Source organism: Octopus bimaculoides, chromosome 9 (assembly GCF_046866305.1).
Source record: "Octopus bimaculoides isolate indiv1 chromosome 9, ASM4686630v1, whole genome shotgun sequence".
In the NCBI taxonomy this organism is placed as follows: Eukaryota; Metazoa; Mollusca; class Cephalopoda; order Octopoda; family Octopodidae; genus Octopus; species Octopus bimaculoides.
The window spans coordinates 81,280,586-81,304,585 of record NC_142936.1 but is presented as its reverse complement, the minus strand read 5'-3'; the positions used below and the strand labels follow the sequence as shown (position 1 = coordinate 81,304,585).

Below are 24,000 nucleotides of genomic sequence, written 5' to 3'. Positions count from 1 at the left end.
TTTCAGTAATATTTGCAAAACTACCATTATCATAATCTTGTTTAATCAAATAGTATAATTTACTAATATAATTGATATAGATGGTGATTTATGTTCCTTTAAATCGTTTAAACGTATAATTAATTCATCATGGACATTTTATAGCCTGTTTCTGTCTGGTGTTTATAATAGTATATTTATAGAAGAAAATTTGGTACGTTTCCTCTACACAAAAGTTTCATCTATTATCGTCTATTCTATAAGGTTTTGCTTTACTATTAATTTCCCAAGCAATCGAAAATACTTTTTCCACTATCTTTAAGTGCCTAAATTATCTTACTAAGGCTGGTAATATTCAGTTTGTCCCTATTTTTAAACGAACTTAAATGATTGGTAATTTTCTGCTTAATATAACATGAGCTAGCTCCTATAAAGAAATATTCTCTATTCTCTGAGGTAATCTTAAATGATTGGCAATTTTCTGCTTAATATAACATGAGCCAGCTCCTATAAAGAAATATTCTCTATTCTCTGAGGTAATCTTAAATGATTGGCAATTTTCTGCTTAATATAACATGAGCTAGCTCCTATAAAGAAATATTCTCTATTCTCTGAGGTAATCTTAAATGATTGGCAATTTTCTGCTTAATATAACATGAGCCAGCTCCTATAAAGAAATATTCTCTATTCTCTGAGGTAATCTTAAATGATTGGCAATTTTCTGCTTAATATAACATGAGCCAGCTCCTATAAAGAAATATTCTCTATTCTCTGAGGTAATCTTAAATGATTGGCAATTTTCTGCTTAATATAACATGAGCCAGCTCCTATAAAGAAATATTCTCTATTCTCTGAGGTAATCTTAAATGATTGGCAATTTTCTGCTTAATATAACATGAGCCAGCTCCTATAAAGAAATATTCTCTATTCTCTGAGGTAATCTTAAATGATTGGCAATTTTCTGATTAATATAACATGAGCTAGCTCCTATAAAGAAATATTCTCTATTCTCTGAGGTAATCTTAAATCTGCATATATTTTTATGCTTACAATCAGACTCAAGCGAACAGACACTGTACCTTGCACAATCGTAACTAGTGATTTTAGTACTTCCATCACTATCATCCACTTTAACTACTCTAGATGTGAATTTTGTATTTTCCTGTCTATCTTCTAAGATAGGGGCTAGACATAAAGGTGCTAGACATAAAGGGGGCAAGAGGCTAGACATAAAGGGGGAAAACAAGGACAGACAAAGGGATTAAGTTGATTACATCGACCCCAGTGCGTAACTGGTACTTAATTTATCGACCCCGAAAGGATGAAAGGCTAAGTCGACCTCGGCGGAATTTGGACTCAAAACATAACGGCAGACGAAATACTGCTAAGCATTTCGCCCGGCGTACTAACGTTTCTGCCAGCTCACCGCCTCAGCATCAGCAATTATTGATTGTCCTCCAGCCACCCGCATGCAAAGCTGCTGAATTTTCCTGAGTTCCGCTCGAAGCAGGGCTTCAATTTATCGCTCATCTTCCAGGAACGTTCTTCCGCATTTGAAGCACCCATACCACTGAAAACATTGTCTGCAACACATTGCCTCGCCGCCGTAAGCTTACCGAAGCATGCTCAATACCTCTGTAGCAGAATTCCTAGGTTTAACGCAAAATTTTATGTTGGCTCCTTGTTCCAGTCCATGACAAATTCACAGATTACAGCATACACGTGATCACAAAAACAAAAATTACAGAGTTTTGAACTACACAGCAGCATTTATTCGAATCGACACATATCCTGCTACAACACACACATGCACACACACATTCACAGAAATGCTCGTCGGCATACATACGTGCATACATACGTGCATACACACTATTATTAATTAGGTCGCTGTCGTATATCGAACTCGGGACCTTGGGGTTAGTAGCCCGCGCTCTTAACCACTACGCCATATGCCCGTAGGCAATTATGGGGTGAATTTTAAGGCTTATAAATCTATTATTTTTCTATCCTTCCTCAATACCGGTTCCCATATGCTATTCATATCTGCACACGGTCTGCTTAGGAGGTTGTTGTGTCCTAGCATATGTGCTGCTTCTTTTAGTTTTCGTATTTTCCAGTGTTGTTCCCTGTCTATTATTTTAACTTCATCCCACAGGGGGAGGTGGTTTCCATTTTTCCATACATGATCAGCTATACCCGATTTATCAATATCTTCTCGTGTCACAGCTTTGCGATGTTCTTCTACCCTTATTTTGAGGGGGCGACATTTTTCGCCTTTGTATAACCTACCACAGCTGCATGGGATGAAGTACACGCAGTTTTTGGTCATATTCTCTTCTGTTGGTGGTTTTACCCGAAGGAGATATTTGCGAAGTGTTGTATTGCTCTTGAATACTGCCCTGATGTCATATGGGCCGCATATCTTTTGTATCTTTTCGGAGAGGCCTTTCACATAGGGTAGACAGACTGTTAATAATTCCTCATCTCTTAAATATAGAACTGTATATATATATATATTATTTTTTTAATTATAGTTTCAGCTTAGAGCTGCGGCTATGCTGATGCACCGCCGTGTTGCTACACTGTTATTACAGGGAGCCTCTTACAATTCGTAGCACTTGGTGAAGAATGGAGTTTGATTTAGCAACCCTCATTTGCACCTCCTGCTGCGAGGTAGGTTCGTATATATATATATATATATACGTAAATATGTATGTACATATACGTATATATATATATATATATATATATATATATATATATATATATATATATATATATATATATATATATATATATACGAGATGCTAAAATGTTCATGGCTTTGGGTGAAATAATATACAGAGGAATCAATTAATTACGATTTTATTCAACATACTCCCCTCTCATTTTCACACACTTAATGCAGCGGTCCTTCAGTCTTTATAAACGGACACGGAGGGTTGTGCTTCCAACCAAGCCTTTTGTGATATTCTTAAAGCCAAGAACTTTACAGCAGCCCTCATATATCTAAGCGTCGCTCCGTGTTAAGTAGATTACCGGCAAACCACAAGGCTGGAGTTTCATGAAGTGACGTAACGGGACATTACGTTCTACTCTTGCCCCAATTTCAGCAAAGCATCGTGAGGGGATTTGGTAAACAGGAACTGAAAAAACCCGTAGTATATGTGTGTCTCTGTGTGTAAGAATGTGTGTGCGTGCGTTTCTGTGTTCGTGTTTGTCTCTTACCACTGTCTGACAATCTGAGTTGGTTTGTTTAGGCACCCGTAACCTAGCGTTTTTTTTGCAAATGTGATCGATAGAATAAGAGGTTTAAAAATAAGTACTAGGATCGATTTGTTCGACTAAACCCAAGAAAACGGTATCTACTTATGGCAGCAGTCCAACAAACAACTACGTATATGTATACAGTTCTCATGAAACTGAGCTTCTTAAGATATTATTCTACAAAACATAAAGAATATATAGTACGATAGAAGAGATATTACAATTTTTTATTGTTAAATAAAACTTCGTCAAACTATTTCCCTATCATTTATATATATATATATATGTATGTATGTATATATATAAGGGTAAAGACACCCTTTTGTCATAAAAAAGCCTGGGGTTGCGCCTAGAAATTTTCCTCTAAAATTTGGCCAATCTAACCATTCAGCCATGTGCATTCATATGTGTGTGTGTGTGTGTGTGTGTGTGTGTGTGTGTGTGTGTGTGTGTATGTGTGTGTGTGTGGATGTGTGTGTTTTGGTATCATTCAAAACAGCATTACATATGTTTCATTTGCTAATAGGAATTACAAGGTTTTACAAGTTAGATAATCTTTTACAAGTTATATTTCCTAGTAGGAGTTCTTCAGACAGAGAATCAAATAGTACAAGATTCGCATTTGAGTGAAGCGTTTCTATGTAGTTAGCAATCAGAAGCGGTTCTAAGTAGTTAGCAATAAATAGTTGGGAAAAGATGAAAGAGTAAACCAAATAGTAAGGGGCAAGAGAGAGTTATACACACATATTTACACGCACGCACACGCACACACACACACACACACACACACACACACACACACACATACACAGACATGCATATGCACTCATATACATTATACAGTAAGACATAAATGCACATATGTATATATATTTATATTTATGTATTTATTTATTTATATATATATACATATAAACACAAGAGAGTGAGAGAGAGATTCTCTCGATTGTATTCACATATACTCATGCACTCGTACATACACAATTGCTTAATCTTGCGCACATGTATAGACGCACATACACCCCACCCAGGAGCATATATGCTCATTATAATATCTATACATGTGAATTCACAGAAACACACACACATATGTATATATGCATGTATATGTGATTAGATGGACATGTGTGTATGTGTTATTGTATGTCTGCCTACGAGTGTGTATGTATATTGTTTTTTTTTGTAAGCATACACACACACTCAGACACAGGCTCATATATACTTATACATTGTTGCTATCAATTCCCTTTCATGTATTGCTACCTGATGCGTATTTCTGTACTTTTTGACAGATAACCCCTTTTCCCATCTATTTATCATGGCATGATAAATAAAAAAAATGACTTGATCAAAATCGCTTTGCCAACCACATTCAGTTTATGATTACGTATCTTCAGTCGCTTACGTTTGCACACCTTAAACTTATCCGTCGCCACTGGACTTAACAGAAGATTGGAAAAGAGGTGTAAAATGTATCAATACATCAAATAATATTTTTACAAATGTTTGTCCTATGAGAAAATCAGCCTCTAAGTGTTTTGACGCCGTTGAAATGTTGTAACATGTGAGACAAAATGGCGAGTGAGCTAGCGGCAACAAATGCTACATATATCCAAGTTAAGCGTCCGTTTTCCTACCTTTTCAGGTAAGATGACGTAGTTAAAACTCTCCCTTTGCTACCAGGTAGTTTCTGGTTCAATTCCACTTTACGGCACCTAGGTAAATGTCTCCTATTATAGACTTGCGCCGATCAATGCTCTATGAGAGAATTCGTTAGACAAAATTTGCTTGGAAGACATAAGCGTAATTGCGTAGTAAAAAGCTTGTTTACCAACCACACGGTTCCGAGTTCAGTCCATTTGCAAGGCACCTCGGGCCGACCAAAGCCTTGTGAGTGGATTTGGTAGACGGAAACTAAAAGAATCTCGTCGTATATATATATATGTGTGTGTGTGTGTGTGTGTGTGTGTGTGTGTGTGTGTGTGTGTGTGTGTGTGTGTGTAAGTGGGTGGGTGTGTATGCGAAGGTGGGTGCCTGTGTGTATATATTTATGTGTGCGTATCTTTGTGTCTCCTTTTCGTTTGACAACCGATATTGGTGGGCTTATGTCATCGTAACTAGTGGTTCAGCAAAAATGAAGGATAAGAATAAGTATTAGGTTTACAAAGAATAAATCCTGAGGTCGATTTCTTCCACTAAAATTGCTTTTCAGGCGGAGCTCCTGCATGGCCGCAGTCACATGACTGAAACAAGTAAAAGATTGTATACATGTATATGTGTGTGGGGGGTGTAGTGGAGTGGGGGGGGTGGTGTTTGTATGCATGTGCGTGTGTGTATGCATGTGCTATTTCTTTACTACCTACAAGGGGCTACACACAGAGAGGACAAGCAAGGAAAGACAAACGGATTAAGTCTATTATATCGACCCCAGTGCGTAACTGGTACTTATTTAATCGATCCCGAAAGGATGAACTGCAAAGTCGACCTCGGCGGAATTTGAACTCAGAACGTAGCGGCAGACGAAATACCGCTAAGGATTTCGCCCGGCGTGCTAGCGTTTCTGCCAGCTCGCCGCCTGTGTGTATGCATGTGTGCGTTTATGTGCATGTGTCATTTGATGTGCGTTTATCTTATCCCACATCTTTGTAACCAGCACTGTGTTATTTACTAACTCATAGCATTCCAGTTCGTCAAAAGGAAAAAAAAAAAAAAAAAACAGGATAGAAAAGCACACTTAACATAAATTTTGGGATTGCTTTGTTCAACTAACCCTACAAATTAACCGCTGTCTAATTAATAACTGCAACAAGTAAAAGGATCACACGAAGAAGTGCTGAAAAGTTTCTGGCTTTAAGGGCATCGTGAATGCCCGGTTGGAGGCCGGAAACCCTGCATTCTTAGAAAAACTCAAGGACTGCTGCATAAGTGTGTGGATTTGAGGGGAGAATATGTTAAGTAAATTCACAATTCACTGACCTTCTCCCGTATTTTCTTTTAGCCAAAGCACGTTCTCGTATGTGTGTGTGTAAACGTGTGTGTACGTATATATATATATATATATATATATATATATATATATATATATATATATATAATATAAAGATAAAATCTTTATAAGAATTTATCAAGTAGTTAGCGTGAAAAAAACTCATAAGGAAAAAAAAAACATCGTTTTTTTCCATAAATATATATAATATAATTTATATAAGGGCATTACTATACAGTAAGGCCTCACGCTTAGAGGGACTTTATAAGTCAAAACTACCAAAATAAGCACATATTTACCGAACGCGAGGAGAAAAGTTGCATTTCCTCGCGTTCGGTAAATATGTTCTTATTTTGGTAGTTTTGACTTATAAAGTCCCTCTAAGCGTGAGGCATTACTGTATAGTAATGCCCTTATATAAATTATATATATATATATATATATATATATATATATATGTTTACCATGTTTACTCTTTTACTTGTTTCAGTCATTTGACAGTGGCCATGCTGGAGCACCGCCGATAGTCGAAAAAAAACGACCCCAGGACTTATTCTTTGTAAGCCTAGTACTTATTCTATCGGTCTCTTTTGCCGAAGCGCTATGTTACGACAGCGTAAACACACCAGCATCGGTTGTCAAGCGATGTTGGGGAGACAAACACAGATACACAAACATATACACATACATACATACATATATATATATATATATATATATATATATATATATATATATATATATATATATATATATATATATATGATGGATTTCTTTCAGTTTCTGTCTACCAAATCCACTCACAAGACTTTGGTCTTGGCCCGAGGCTATGGTAGATGATACGTGCCCAAGGTGCCAAGCAGTGGGACTCAACTCGGAACAATATGGAAGGTAAGCAAGCTACTTACAACACAGCCACTCCTACGCCTATATCACACCTAACACTCTACACGCACGCTCACACACACACACACACACACACACACACACACACACACACACACACACACACACACACACACACATATGAGGTGTTTTTGAGCGTGTGCGAAAGCTTATGTGTTTCCCCCTTTCCTATTTGTATACATACATATGCCTGTATCTATATTTCAATTTTTGGGGGGTTTTTTTTATCGTTTCCTTATAATGACTATTCTATTTTTATTTTTACTTGTACTTTTTATTTCATTTTATTTTTACTTTTATTACCTATCATATATTATTTCCATGTATGCAAACTCATTGAGCCACTCTGTCTGTTTTATCTAGTAATTGGCGCCAACTCCTTTGAATCACTTAGCTTCTTATGACGTGGATATGAGTTTTTTTTCTTCCATCCCCTTTCTCTGGATGTGTGGACAGATTTATTGCCGCATATATTCAACATCAAAATAGCATTCCTCAATTTATCTCTCAACCGGTATCGAAATGAGAATCTCAATATAAAGTTTATACTCTTCGTGTAAAAAATCCTAAGTGTTAAATTTTTATTTTATCTCAATTTTAATTTACCTGAAGGAAACCCTTTTTATGTACATTGATTTGAAATGAAAAGCACGTTTGAAACAGCTGTAGTTATGTTAACATATACACCCCCCCCCCCCATATATATATATGAAACAATTAGATGAGAAATGAACACCATTAACTAACAACTGTTTCTGCCGTAAGTTGCAGTGGACTCATAGCTCAGATGAAGCTATTACGTGTTGTTCATAGACTCAACTATGAGTCCATTGCATCTGATAGCAGAATCAGCAGTAATTTGATGAGGTTCATAAGATATCATTTATCCTTTCGTCATGTCTTTTTTTTTTTTGTACTACCTTCTATACAAATCCAACCTTTCAATCTGAAACATATATATATAACGGAGTAAGCACATAAATGTGCAACAAGGTGGAAAAAAAGTACTCAAATACCAGAGGTAGAGTAATATGCTTTATTTAAAAGCAGCAGAAATATAACAAAAAAGCTGTTACTCCGAGTAACAGTACTTTGTTATATTTCTGGTGCTTTTAAATAAAGTATATACATATATATAAACGTATGTGTGTGTGGGAGGGTGAGTTTTGTGTGTGTGTATTTAAACACACACACACACACATACATACACAAATACACACACACACACACACACACACACGCACACACACACATATATATATAATGATATATGTAAATAGCTTGCTTCCCGACCACGTACTTTTGGGTTCAGTCCCACTGCGTGGCACCTTGGGCAAGTGTTTTCTACTAAATCCTCGGCCCGACCAAAGTCTTATGAGTGGATTTGGTAGACGGAAACTGAAAGAAGGCTGTCGCATATATATATATATATATATATATATATATATTTGTTTTGCAAGATTTTTTATGTGAAATCGTGTGTTGAAACAGATGTTGTTGTACTTGGGGATGGTCATATTGCCAGTTTAGCCAATAAAAACACACGCACTGTATATTTGGTGTTAATTTTTTTTTTTCAGCTTTATATTACATTAATCTTAATCTTAATCTTATTTCGGCCAGAGTTCTTTCGTCACACTTCTGTGACCTCATCAGTGGTCCTTTGTTTCCTTCTTTCTTATGTGTGTCTCACCTTGCTAACTATCAGCCATTTTGTATTTTGTATTCCTATTGTATGTGTCTACGCATGCGTGTCCTTCAATGTGTCTGTGTCTTTTGTAAGTGCATGTGTGTATGGGGAGTGTCTGTATCACCTATATTCTCTGTTAATACGTGTTCATTTGTATTAGTTTTTATTTATTTATATGTTCATGTGTGTGTGTGTGTGTGTTTTTTTTTTTTTTTTTTTTTTTTAAATGTGTTTAATTAAATTTTGTTAACGTATGTAGTATTTAATTCCATTTGTTTATCTATGTATTGTATTATACTTTGTTCCTATTATTGGTTTATGGGTAACGTGTTGTCACATGCTGTGGTTTGTTAGTGGCGTATGTTAGTGTTCCATTCTAGTTTCCTATTCAGGCTAGGTTTCCCTTCTATTATGTGTGTAGCTTCAGTAATTTGTCTAAGTGCTGCATCACTGCTATGTGTAGATAAGATTTTAATTTCTATGTTGTTGATTGAGCCTCTATGTTCTTGCTCAGCGTGCTGGTACAGAACTGATGAGTTCTTCCCTTCCTTAAGTTCCCTCCAATGTTCGTTTGCCCGCTCCCCTATACTCCTTGCTGTTTCGCCTACATATGTCGTTGTCTTATTTCTGCATCGTCCCTCTGTACATCTTATACTATAGACCACATTTCTGGTTTTGCAGTTCGTTTGTGGGCTAAATCTACATACGATACAGTTCCTATCAGTGCAGGGGGTTCTACTGAAAGGGTATGTTCTACTGATAAGGGATTTGATAGGGTTGCCTGGCCTTTCAACAACCTTAATTCTTAGCTTATGTTTGTCTAGGGCCCTTCTAAAGCGGTACGCCAGTTCGCCTCTAGGGGTGGTGTTGACGAACATGACGCTTTGGTACTTGTGGCTATTGTACCATGAGCTTGCCTTCCCTATTTTCTTCTTAGTTCTTTCTATGGTGTTCCATGATTTGCTCCTATAGAGTGGGCAAATCCCATTCCTATCGTTGCGTTTGATTGTTTCAAACTTCTTCATAGCTCCTTTGTAAACCCTGATCCTTTCTTTATGGCTGTAACCCGAGAACTGCATGCGGTGGACGAAATGTTGTATATGTCTCTTTAATTCTGTAGGGTCGCACATGCAGGAGACATTTCGCATTACTCTGACGAGGTCTGCCATCAATATTGATGGCAGACCTCGTCAGAGTAATGCGAAATGTCTCCTGCATGTGCGACCCTACAGAATTAAAGAGACATATACAACATTTCGTCCACCGCATGCAGTTCTCGGGTTACAGCCATAAAGAAAGGATCAGGGTTTACAAAGGAGCTATGAAGAAGTTTGAAACAATCAAACGCAACGATAGGAATGGGATTTGCCCACTCTATAGGAGCAAATCATGGAACACCATAGAAAGAACTAAGAAGAAAATAGGGAAGGCAAGCTCATGGTACAATAGCCACAAGTACCAAAGCGTCATGTTCGTCAACACCACCCCTAGAGGCGAACTGGCGTACCGCTTTAGAAGGGCCCTAGACAAACTTAAGCTAAGAATTAAGGTTGTTGAAAGGCCAGGCAACCCTATCAAATCCCTTATCAGTAGAACATACCCTTTCAGTAGAACCCCCTGCACTGATAGGAACTGTATCGTATGTAGATTTAGCCCACAAACGAACTGCAAAACCAGAAATGTGGTCTATAGTATAAGATGTACAGAGGGACGATGCAGAAATAAGACAACGACATATGTAGGCGAAACAGCAAGGAGTATAGGGGAGCGGGCAAACGAACATTGGAGGGAACTTAAGGAAGGGAAGAACTCATCAGTTCTGTACCAGCACGCTGAGCAAGAACATAGAGGCTCAATCAACAACATAGAAATTAAAATCTTATCTACACATAGCAGTGATGCAGCACTTAGACAAATTACTGAAGCTACACACATAATAGAAGGGAAACCTAGCCTGAATAGGAAACTAGAATGGAACACTAACATACGCCACTAACAAACCACAGCATGTGACAACACGTTACCCATAAACCAATAATAGGAACAAAGTATAATACAATACATAGATAAACAAATGGAATTAAATACTACATACGTTAACAAAATTTAATTAAACACATTTAAAAAAAAAAAAAAAAAAAAAAAAACACACACACACACACACATGAACATATAAATAAATAAAAACTAATACAAATGAACACGTATTAACAGAGAATATAGGTGATACAGACACTCCCCATACACACATGCACTTACAAAAGACACAGACACATTGAAGGACACGCATGCGTAGACACATACAATAGGAATACAAAATACAAAATGGCTGATAGTTAGCAAGGTGAGACACACATAAGAAAGAAGGAAACAAAGGACCACTGATGAGGTCACAGAAGTGTGACGAAAGAACTCTGGCCGAAATAAGATTAAGATTAAGATTAATGTAATATAAAGCTGAAAAAAAAAAATTAACACCAAATATACAGTGCGTGTGTTTTTATTGGCTAAACTGGCAATATGACCATCCCCAAGTACAACAACAATATATATATATATATATATATATATATATATATATATATATATATATATGTAAATATATGTTTGTGTGTTTGTGTTTATCACCCCAACATCGCTTGACAACAGATGCTGATATTGTGTTTACGTCCCCGTCAATTAGCGGTTCAGCAAGATAGACCGATAGAATAAGTCCTGGGGTCGATTTCTCGACAAAAGGTGGTGCTCCAGCAAGACGGAAACAAATAAAAGAATAAAAGAATGAAGAATAAAACTACACACACTCACACACACATACTCACACACACACACACAAACACACATACACACACATATATATGAAGAGAAACAAAGAAAGAGAGAGAGAGAGAGAGATGTATATTTGAGAGAGAGAGAGATGCTGGAAAGTGATGTCTCACACAGAAAGAGGGACAGAGAGAGAGAGAGAGAGAGAGAGAGTGGGGGGGGAGGCAAAGCCCATACATCAACGATCTTTATGCACGCTCCCACTTTCGTTTTTGCACCATTATTTATTTTTATGCATAATTGTTCCAAGAAAATATTTTTCTGTTATATTATTACTTTTTCTTTCAGTACGCATATGTCTCCCCTAAAGACACACACATATTAAAGAACCACGTCACACTATTACTATTTCTGCGTGTTTAGAATGGCATTTATAAAAAAACACATACAAGTTATCTCATCTTACAATTATTTATTCATTTATTTATTCATTTATCTTTTTTTTTTTTATCTATTTATCTACTTTTAAATATATTTTCGCTCCCGGAAATGAGTGTATTTTTGAATATTTAATTCATCGAAATATTTCCTTTTCCTTTTATTTTGGGAAGTTATATATGCTGGAAGGTGACAGAACGTGCTTCTGTATATACAAATGTTTGTCATGTGTATGTGTGTGTGTGTGTGTGTGTGTGTGTGTCTGAGTGTTTGTGTGTGTGAGACAGAGAGAGGGGGAGAGGGAGAGAGGTTGAGAGAATTAGTAAATTTGAAAAAGAGAGACACAGAAGGTAAAGTGTAACGCTAAAAAATGCCTGTACGTACCGAAAATATCTATGTGCGTGTATTGTTTTTTCTGTGAAGGTGACAGAAGATAAATTCATTTTACAAATAATTTACGCGCGTGCGTGTGTATGAGTGAGAGTGCGTGTCTGTGTGTATATGTGTGTCTGTATGTGTGATGTATACATTTTACAGATAAGGTTACGGTTTTATGTGGGAAGGTATAGAAAAGATACTAACGTGGTGAGATTTTTTTTCCGGTTTCGTAAATATGCGTATGTGTGTGTGTGTGTGTGTGTGTGTGTGTGGGTGTGTGTGTGTGTGTGCTTGTGCTTAACCGTTAGAGTGCGCGCGTGTGTGTGTATGTGAGTGCGCGCATATATTCGTCTGTGTGTGTGCCTGCCGGAGAGAAATCAGGTGGGATGTGATGGAGACGTGGAGACATTTTCTTTCGCAAATGTGTGTGTACTGCAATGTATGTGTGTGTGTGCGTGTGTGTACGAGAATTTATATGCCTGTATTAAAATATATATAGGTTCAGTAGAATAAGGAAGTGTGTATTAGAATGTATGTGTAGTAGAATCTCTGTCTGTACGTGCTGGATATATATATATATATATATATATATATATATATATATATATATATATATATATACATACATACATACATATATATACATATATATACATATATATACATATATATATATATATATATATATATATATACAGAGAGAGAGAGAGAGAGAGAGAGAGAGAGAGAGAGAGAGAGAGAGAGAGAGAAAGAGAGACTTCGTTTTTGTATTTGGTTTGCAAGATTCTTTATGCGAATTCGAGTGTTGAAGCATATTTTATTGTGTCTGGCTTTCTGAAAGATGCGTATATCTTTCGCTAGTGGAAGCAAACACTTATTTAAAAGTTGATTCTTTGGGAAAAATCACATGTGATTGTTTTAAAAAAAGGCTAGAATGACAATACTAAAACATATTTGAAACAATGGACAACAGTCGAAATATCATAATGGATGGGTATATAAGCATCCTTAAAGTGAAACAATACATTGGTAGGTAAACAAAGGTATCAACAAATAGAAGAGAGGGAAGGGAACATCACCTGTGAAGTAACTCAGAATAGGTAAAGGTAAGCTTGCTAAAGTTTAACGCAGTTTAAATATGGAGATTAAGTGTGTTTGGTATTGGATATTCATTGCGTACATTGTTTCTAGTCAATTTAATCACCGTGACAGATGGACAGTCGAAATAAATAGAAAAATTTTAAATAGTATGTCCATCTTAGTTCCACAGGTGGATAGTCGAAATAAATAAACAGAATCTTTTTACTTGTATAAAATGATTTTCAAAAGTATGGAAGATCCTACATATAAAAAAACTATGTCCATTTAGGTCCATTTACGCGGGAGCTCTGGGCAAAATGTTCACTGCATGACCATCCGTGGGACATAAGTAATTTGGGTGTAAACTTTGGTGAAAACCTGTTGAGAATTGTAGAAATGTATGCGTTCAGTGTCACTAGTCAATTTAATAGACGTCGCTGGTGGACAGTAGAAATAAATAAATCGAGAAAACCCTTTCACTTTTATAAAAAGCTTAAAAAAGTATGGAGGACCCTACAGATTATGAAACAGCTGATTAATGCAAATGAATTGGAATCACATATTCTTTGTTTCCCATCACTTTAGAGGCCCCAATATCGACTTTTTAAAATCTAAGTAGCATAGGTTCGGGCTTGGGATATGAAGCAGTTGTGAATAAAATTTTAAAGAAATTGGAAGAAAGATTAATTTTTTTGTACACACACAATCATACACAAACACAAACACACACAAGCACGCAAACACACACAATTTGTTTGACTAAAGGCGGTGCTCCTGCATGGCTGCAGTCAAATCACTGAAACAAGCAAAACAACGAAAGAATAAAATATTGCACACACACACACACACACACATACACACTACACATATACTTACATATACAACACACACATACACATTACTAAAATGTCAACGATTCTGCAACAAATACAAGATATATTGATATATTATTATGATTGCTTGCATGCAATAATCTTGTTCAAACGCCATGAGAATCCTTACAGCCCGTCTACGCTTTCAAGTTTCTTGTACCCGCCCCATAAAAGTGTAGTATTTGTAGTGTAAAGAACTATTAACAATACACGGTACAGGGTTAACAGCAATAATGATAGAAATTGCTTCATGAATGTATACACATTAGAAAGATTTTAAAAATAGAAATCAATAAAACTGGGAATGGTAAAAGTATAGAAGAAGGCAATGTCTATGAGGAAATTAGCATCACAAAGCGTGCAGCTGAGGAATAATAATTAATTTCAATATGTACAAAGGACTGAATATATCTGGAAAAGGTGTCTATAGATAATGTCCTCCTGTATGAATACACAGACACGCACACATCTATATATGCAAAGATACACACAACCCCCCCCACACATTATATATATATATATATATATATATATATATATATATATATATATATATATATATATATGGCAGGAGTGGCAACAAAAGAAAGAAAGAGACCTCGATATTATGCAAATAGAGGAATGTATCTGCAAAAATATGTGTAGTGTCACATATTTTTACAGATATATATATATATACATATATATATATATACATATATATATATATATGCATATATATATATATATATATATATATATATATATATATATATATATGCATATATTTATGTATATTTAGGGCAAATAATGTGTCTTTGAAAATGATTAAATTCAGTTTACTGTAGGTTATATAGGTTATAGGTTATATTTCTGAGCATTCCCAACAGCATTGTTCCGAAATAGAATACTGGACCAAACAGGAATATATATGTCAAATATATATATATATATATATATATATATATATATATATATATATGGGAGAATATACAAATAATAACAACAGACGAGGACAGGTGGTGTAAATAACAAAAGTATATATTAGTATGACGCTCGGGAATACGGAAAGTCTTTGACGTTTCGAGCTACGCACTTCAACAGAAAGAATACGGAGACAAGGAGAAGAACACGGAGAAAAAAAATTGAATAGTGTTCAGTCAACGGTCAATCGTTGAAATATATAACACTCGCACACAAATGCTTTCATATATATACATATATATATATATATATATATATATATATATATATATCTATATATATATATATATATATATATATATATATATAGATGGATAGATAGGTAGATAGACAAACAGACAGAGACAGCGGTAAACTAGTAGAAAGGAATCAGCCTTGAAGAAAAATATAGTCTATTATTGAAATTATAAACTGCAAATACGTGAAAAGTAAAGTTGTACCTTGAGGATTTGTACGTGCTGCCATTTTACACGCACGCACACACGCACACACATTTATATATACTTATATAAATATACTTATATATACTTATATATATATATATATATATATATATATATATATATATATATATATATATATATATATATATGCAAACACATATATGTATATATATGTGTATATATGTCTGTGTACGTACGCACACATATACATACACACTCATACAAACACACACGCTCACATACACACATATGTATGGATGTATGTATGCCAGGTCATTAAGAATGAAATGTCCGGTTTTCTTTTGCTCCAATTTTGACAGTCGTTAACTCTACTGTCTTTTCCTGACAATTCTTATGTTTCACAACATTGAAGAGTTACATCAACACTTTTCGAAATGCAATTCATAGTGTCTGATTATATTGTGAGTTTTCTCTTGTAAATCAATTTATGTAAGCGCATAGAAAGATCGCAAATTCGTGTTGCGTATGAATATCAGTTCCGTTGTGGTATCAGTGCATCCCAGACAGCTCGAAACATCAATGAGAAGTTTGGTGGAGAAATGGTGAATGAGCACACTGTACGTCAATGGTTTGAGAAGTTCCGGTCTGGTGACTTTTCTCTTGAAAACCAATCGTGATAGGTCTGAGACCAAGGTGGATAATGACCTGGAAAGTGTAGTGGAAGCAGATACATTTCAAACAACGGGTGAGTTAGCAGCAAGATTTCATGTTTCGATTCCAACAGTATTGGACCATCTGAAACAAATCGACGTAGGAGTGGCTGTGTGGCACAGGCGTAAGAGTGGCTGTATGGCACAGGCGTAGGAGTGGCTGTGTGGTAAGTAGCTTGCTTACGAACCACATAGTTTCGGGTTCAGGCCCACTGCATGGCACCTTGGGCAAGCGTCTTCTACTATAGCCTCGGGTCAACCAAACCCTTTTGAGTGGATTTGGTAGACGGAAACTGAAAGAAACCCATCGTATATATGTATATATATATATGTATGTGCGTATGTGTTTGTGTGTCTGTGTTTGTCCCCCTCACCAACATCGGTTGACAACCGATGCTTATGTGTTTACGTCCCCGTAACTTAGCGGTTCGGCAAAAGCGTGACCGATAAAATAAGTACTAGGCTTACAAAGAATAAGTCCTGGAGTCGATTTGCTCGACTAAAGGCGGTGCTCCATCATGGCCACAGTCAAATGACTGAAACAATTAAAAGAGTAAAAGAGTAAAGGTAAAAATCTGGACCAGTAGTTACCACACGAACTGAAATAGCATCAAATGACACGTCGTCTTGAAACTTGCTGTTCTTTGCTGTCACAGCATAAAGCGAACTATTTTTGCATCGTATTGTTACGTGTGATGACAAATGGATACTTTTCAACAATAGCAAGTGTTCTGTACGGTGGTTGGACAGAGACGAAGTGCCAAAGCACAATCCATTAAAGAATATTCCTCAAAAAAAGCTAATGGTGTCTGTTGGGTGGTCCAGCGCTGGTGTCATCCGCTCACAGTTTCATTAGACCTGGTAAGTCAATTACAGAGGATGTATACGTCAACCAATTGGATGAAATGATGCGTGAACTTGCAATTAAACAACCGAGATTGGTCAATAGAGAGAGGACAGTTCTCTTGCAAGACAATGCTCGATCACGTGTTGCACAAAGAACGGTACTCAAGTTACTGGAACTGAATTTGGAAGTACTCTACTATCCAGAATTTTCATCAGACTAACAGGCATTAGATAATTTTTATTCAAGAGAAAACAACTTCAAATCTGAAGATGCAAAAACAGTAGTAATACCCGTTGTTGCTTGATTAGCTACTTTTACTCTTTCTCGGGAGCCACATTTAATGTGTTATTATATATATAAGTTCTTCTCTCGCAGCCGTTGCGTAATTCTTCTTTTCTATAATCTTATCTATCTTGTTCAAGTAATTGACTAATTCCTCCTCTGATGACATATACTCCAAGAAAGGGCAGCCCTCAACCCTCGAGACAGAACAACTGAAGCCCTCGCAACTTCTTGTTCTACGTCCCTCCATCACACAAGAGGAAAAACGTCGCACAGCTAAAAAAATTTTTAAAAAGTACGCACAACCAAAAAACACGTCTACTTCACAAAAAATCAAAAAAACCAAATGAACTCTGGGTAACCGGAACGAAGCTTCCTATCACACAGCCACTCCTGTGCCTATTGTTTTTTTTGTGTGTTCGTTTTTCAGTACAAAGCAAGTGATGGGCTGTGGAGGCGCAATGGCCCAGTGGTTAGGGCAACGGACGCGCGGTTGGAGGATCGCGGTTTCGATTCCCAGACCGGGCGTTGTGAGTGTTTATTGAGCGAAAACACCTAAAAGCTCCACGAGGCTCCAGCAAGGGGTGGTGGCGACTCTTGTTGTACTCTTTCGCCCCAACTTTCTCTCACTCTTTCTTCTTGTTTCTTGAGTAACGCTGCGATAGACTGGCGTCCCGTCCAGCTCGGTGGGGGGGGGAGCACATACGCCATAGAAACCGGGAGACCGGGCCCATGAACCTGGTTAGGCTTTAGAAGGGCGCAAAACAAACAAAGAAAAAAAAGAAAAGTGATGGGCTAGAATTTCTTTGGTACTAAACATGAATGCTGCATGGTTAATGCTGAGGCACAGTCTCTTAGAGTCGAAAATATAGATCGATAAGTTCAAGTGATAGGAGCCCAACTTGTTAATAAACCACCAGTATGTTATTTTTGGAAAATAGGGAAAGGTAGACGGTGTATAAGTTTCTACAGATGTATGAAGCCTTTCGTTAGGAGAGTGACATTATATTTTAAAGCTTATCTTAATGCTACAATGCGCTCAGTGGAAACGAAAACTATGATACGAAATGTGCTGTTCGCTGAGTGATAAAGAAATTATTAAGTCTGCATAACTTCCCTATCAAATATATTCAAACATGTTCTCCCCTTACTTTACTGTGAACCTTACGAGAAGTACACGAAGATACATCTAATCACTTGAAGTAGGGATTCATCGTGCTGCTAAAGGTTATGAAGACTTGGTTGATACACCTAGGCCATTATTTTGCCAAGTACGTTGTTACAGATTGTAGGTAAAGGCTAGCTAAACATATTTTCGCTTGCACTTAATAGACAAGTTGAATCTATAGGAATTTAAAAGATTCTGAGATGTATCGGGAGTGTGATATAATTTTCAACTGTCTAAATATACGCAGGTCTCGTGACATTTTGTGAAAAATAACTATTCGAGGTCTGATCAACAAGCATCCGGACTGTTGCCATAGTGACGAAGCTAAAACATGCAGAATGAACCTGCTTGGTAAAGATTGACCTTGAACACTGCCATCCATGCGCACTAAGTTTTAATGTTCTAGCTTACTTCCGCTGTTTACATCAGTGCTTGGAAGGAAGGTGGGTAGCGATTAATCGTCGCATTGATCATGGCATAGAAGATTGCCATAGTGATTCATGCTCAGAGGCGTACGCAAAGTCGCATAATTTTTATGGAGGGCTGGGTAGGAGTGTCATCGAAGTATACGAGTTTTTCAGACGTTTCCAAGATAGCAGAAAAAATGTCGATATTGACTGACGTTTTCCTAAATCCGCAACCAACAGAAATGAGAGAAACATCGCAGATATGCGTGTGGTTCTGAGGGGAAATCGTCGAATCGCCATCCGCGAGTTATCAGATAATGTGTAGCTTAGTTACAGTTCAGTTCAGTCCATTATCATTGAAGATTTGGTTATGAGACGCGTGTCTGTCAAGTTTCTACAAAAGCTGCTTTCAGATAACCAAACAAGCACTCGGGTTTCAGTTGCACAAGATCTCTCTCATTGTGTCGAAAACTATGAACACTTTTTGAAAGCTTTGCAGAGGCCTCAGAGCAGGTATTGCCAAGCTTTTGACAAAATTTGAGGCAGATTCTTTGCTCAACTTTCTCTATCATGGTCAATGCGACGATCTCACGCTACACACCTTCCTTTCAAACACTGCTGGAAAAATCGGAAGTGAGATAGAACATTGAAACCTAGTGCTCATGCACAGCAGAGTTCAATTTGTGTCAATCGGCTTTACTCTGCGTGCTTTAGCTTCGTTATTATGGCAACATTCCGGATACTTATTGATAAGACCCCATATAGACTTCCTTATAATTTATATACAAACCATGCTAATGGTCAAAAACATTTTCGAGTTTTCCATTTTGATAGACTACAATGATGAAAGAAATCTAGCTGTGTCCCCGCTTTGAGTTATATTTTGGTTTGAGGCCTCTTTAGTTATTTCTTTTCTTGAATAAAGCATACCACCTCTGCGGTTAGTATACGAGGAACACCTCTCACTACGCCTCTTGCCGTTCTGTATATCGAATTCCGCAATCATTTTACCCGTTATACATTACTGGTACTCCGTCGGTTACAACGGCGAGCGCTCCGGTTCATCCGATCATCTCTTAAAATTAACGTAAAAATGACTGAGCACGTAAAGACACGTATACCCTTAACGTAGTTCTAAGGGAAATTCAGCGTGACACAGAACGTGACAAGAGTGGTCCTTTGAGATCCAACGGACTGGATTGGAGCAACATGAAATAAATTGTCTCGCTAAAGAACACAACGCACCACCTGGTATCGAACTCAAGAATTTACAATCGTGAACGGAACGCCATAAACACTGAATTACGCGCCTTCACCCCATATAAATAGTAGCCCTACTTCCCTCGAATCAAATCTCGCTCGATCTTAAACAAAGTAAACCATTTAGTGTTACTAAAGATCTTTTCCTAGACATTGATTTAAATTTATTCAATTCCTTTCATTGCATCATGTTCGGAGTGACAGTAGTTTGTGAATACCATGTTCGGTATTATGATTGTATATCAACACAGACAACGATTCTTTAATTTTTTTTTTCTTATTACGATTGTAAATAGGCAATTTATGTATATATGTGAACGAGAATGCTTATGAAAACAAGAAAACACTGAATACAAAATTCTCCAAAGAAACATATAACACGAAAGAGTTAATATCTGAAACCTAGTTGACACCAAAACTCAAACTTTTATTGAAATGCTGTGATTAATAGAAGAAAAAGGAAATATAACTTATCTTACCTGACAGACAATCAATAATTTTATAGCAAAGATTTTTTTTTTGTCTTTGAAAGTAGTTTGGCACTAAAAACTTCTACTGAAAAACAAACTGTCAGAAAACTTTCAGAGGCTGTTAAAGCGAGAGAATTATTGATCAAGTTATGTTTGGAATTGGTGCTAAAATAATTTAATGTCATTTTGACTTATAAAATGAAAACAATAATAATGCTAATATCAATTTGTTTTCAAATGTAAATCTGTGTATGCATCGACATGATCAAATACGCGCACGCATGAACGCGCGCCCTTTCACACGCACACGCACGCACGCACACACACATTAAGGGACCTATCTATCTATCAATATATATTCATACATACATACATATATATATATATATGCATATATCCATACATATATGTACATACCTACATCTATATGTATACATACATGCATATATATGAGTACAGGACATCAAAAAACGTTCAACACAATGAGAATCGAAAACATAAAAACGAAACAGAAAACGAACTTTTTTCGAACAAGGAACAAAAACAAACAAACAGAGAAACGAGACATGCAACATAAAGAGTATACCCCTTCGTCAGTTGTCCCTGTTCCATCCACTCCGCGTTTCGAAGGCAAGGACAATACGCGACTTCGTTGGAACAGTCATTCCCGCAAAGCAAATTAAATAAAATTTGGAATTTTTTGCCGGGGATGAAAGTGTTAAGAACAACAGAACAGTGAGAACAAGACAGTAAAAACGAACGGTGAGGGCTGTTGAACCAAGACGATAGTTAAATTATTATGAACGCTATGTAGACGTACTATGAGAGAAGAGACAGAAAAAGTACGTCTTTTCTTTAGGAAGGCAGTGGGCAGAAAGAGAAATCCCCTTTCGTCACGTGTCAGGGACGAGAGAGTCAAGCACGAAGAGTGAGAGAGAGAGAGAGAGAGAGAGAGAGAGATAGAGAGAGAGAGAGAGAGAGAGAGAGAGAGAGAGAGAGAGAGAGAGAGAGAGAGAGAGAGAGAGGAACGGTGAAAGGGAGAGACGAACAGAGAAAGGGCGGGACAGAAAGACAGAAGGGATGAAGAGCAAGAAAGGGAGAGAGTTAGACACGGAAGAGATAGTAGAAGAGTGCGCATGAGAGAGGAGACAGAAAATGCTTAGGGGCATTTTGTCCGTATTTTACGGTCTGAGTTCGTACCCCACCGACGTTGAGTTTGTCTTTCATTCTTTCATTATAGAATACTATCGACGTCTCACTACCTCAATATTATTGTTGTTGTTGCTATCGTTAGTATTCCCATGTTTTTGTCTTCATTGATTTACCTCATCCTAAATATGATTAAACAGGTGTTCCAGCCACGAGCTTACTCTCTATATGCGAATAAATATGTTCTAAAGTATCCATTATTAGCGGTATGTTTGGAGGTAGGATTCGGCAGCTACTTCAAGCAAGTAGAATGTTGAAGCCTTTGTGGCTGCTGTTTTCGTTGTTGTTGTTGATGATGATGATGAGTGTAATGATGATGATGATGATGATGATGATTATGATGATTACTGTGGCGACCACGATGATGATGGCAACTAGATCGTCAAAGACAAAGTGACACATATTGTTCTCAATAGATTTTTAAACGTTTGAAACTTATTACAATTTTTGTTTTTCGATTTTGTTCTGTTTTTTTTTTGTTTTTTTTTCTATTATAAGTTAATCAAGAGGGGAAGGGCAATAACTCTGAGTAGTTTGCAGGCTCTCACAAGCCGGGAAAAATGGATGTGGATAATACCAAACGGAAATATTTCTAGGTTAATGTCCACAGAGATGGTGTGACGCAGCTGATTTTTTTTTATTATAAAAACACCCAAGCATCTCGCACAGTGTGGTTGTAAAAGTAGATTACCGATCAAACTAAATATTATTAGAAGTGCAACCTATGAAAACCATGTTGTGTTGGCACTCCGTCGCTTACGACTTCGAGGGTTCCGGTTGATCCGATCAACGGAACAGCCTGCTCGTGAAATTAACGTGCAAGTGGCTGAGCACTCCACAGACACGTGTGCCCTTAACGTAGTTCTCAGGGATATTCAGCGTGACACAGTATGACAAGGCTGACCCTTTGAATTACAGGCACAACAGAAACAGGAAGTAAGAGTGAGAGAAAGTCGTGGTGGAAGAGTACAGCAGTGTTCGCCACCATCCCCTGCCGGAACCTCGTGGAGCTTTAGGTGTTTTCGCTCAATAAACACTCACAACGCCCGGTCTGGGAATCGAAACAGCGATACTATGACCGCGAGTCCGCTGCCCTAACCACTAGGCCATTGCGCCTCCACATGAAAACCATATCTCAGAGGAGAACGACTCAATCGAAAATATGAATATAACGGAATATGAGAACGATTTAAGAATAGACAATTCTATGGATGGAAATTCTGAATGCAACAATACACTAAAGGTGGGAGCAGTTTAAGAATAATAATCAATAGAACTTATGAACCAACGAAATACAAGATAAAACTTAACGAGAAAACAGTAACAACGATAAACAGCAGAAAATTCGCCATTGTAGATTTAAGGACATCCGATGCCAACATCAATAATTTCGAATAAAGCAAATAATATAAGCAACAACCAAATTTATAACAAAGTAATCGTATATGCTCCCTCGGATCAGCTTATACAAGAAGATCATAATCCAAACAAATAATATGGAAGGGAGATATATAAAGATGTGACACACCTTTCATCTTTAATGAAATCAATATCAGAAGACAGAAATGAAACAAAGAGACACAAGAATAACATAAATACGATAACAAAATTAATTACCAGATATCAAAGAGCGTCTTAAACAAAAGATCCTCGCTAAATTACAAAGAATCCGTAGTTAGGAAAATCAACAAATATTTCTAGAACAAACGAAAGAATCCATCTCCAACGCAAAATGATATTAAGGAGAGGTAAGTAAAAATATAATAGAAATCAATGCTGTGAAAACAAGCGAAATAGAGATATTTGGATGAAAAGTTTGAAGAGGAAACGGTTTCTCATGGACGAGAATGTAAGAAAGAAAAGGAGAATAAGAAACTCAAAAATCGTAGCATTTGAATAATCGATAATCAAATCA

The 24,000-nt window shown here is 36.9% G+C and overlaps 1 protein-coding gene across 2 annotated transcripts in view; it reads left to right on the top strand.

The window, feature by feature from the left end:
• The window catches only part of LOC106872195 (gonadotropin-releasing hormone receptor), a 798,172-nt gene that overhangs the window by 417,501 nt on the left and 356,671 nt on the right, over positions 1-24,000 (top strand). The window contains exon 4 of one of the 2 annotated variants that reach the window (XM_089357873.1): positions 7,016-7,126. The exons of the other annotated variant lie outside the window; for it this stretch is intronic. The gene's annotated coding sequence lies outside the window, so the exon portion shown is untranslated. The remainder of the gene's footprint in view (positions 1-7,015; positions 7,127-24,000) is intronic. 2 annotated transcript variants of the gene reach the window in all.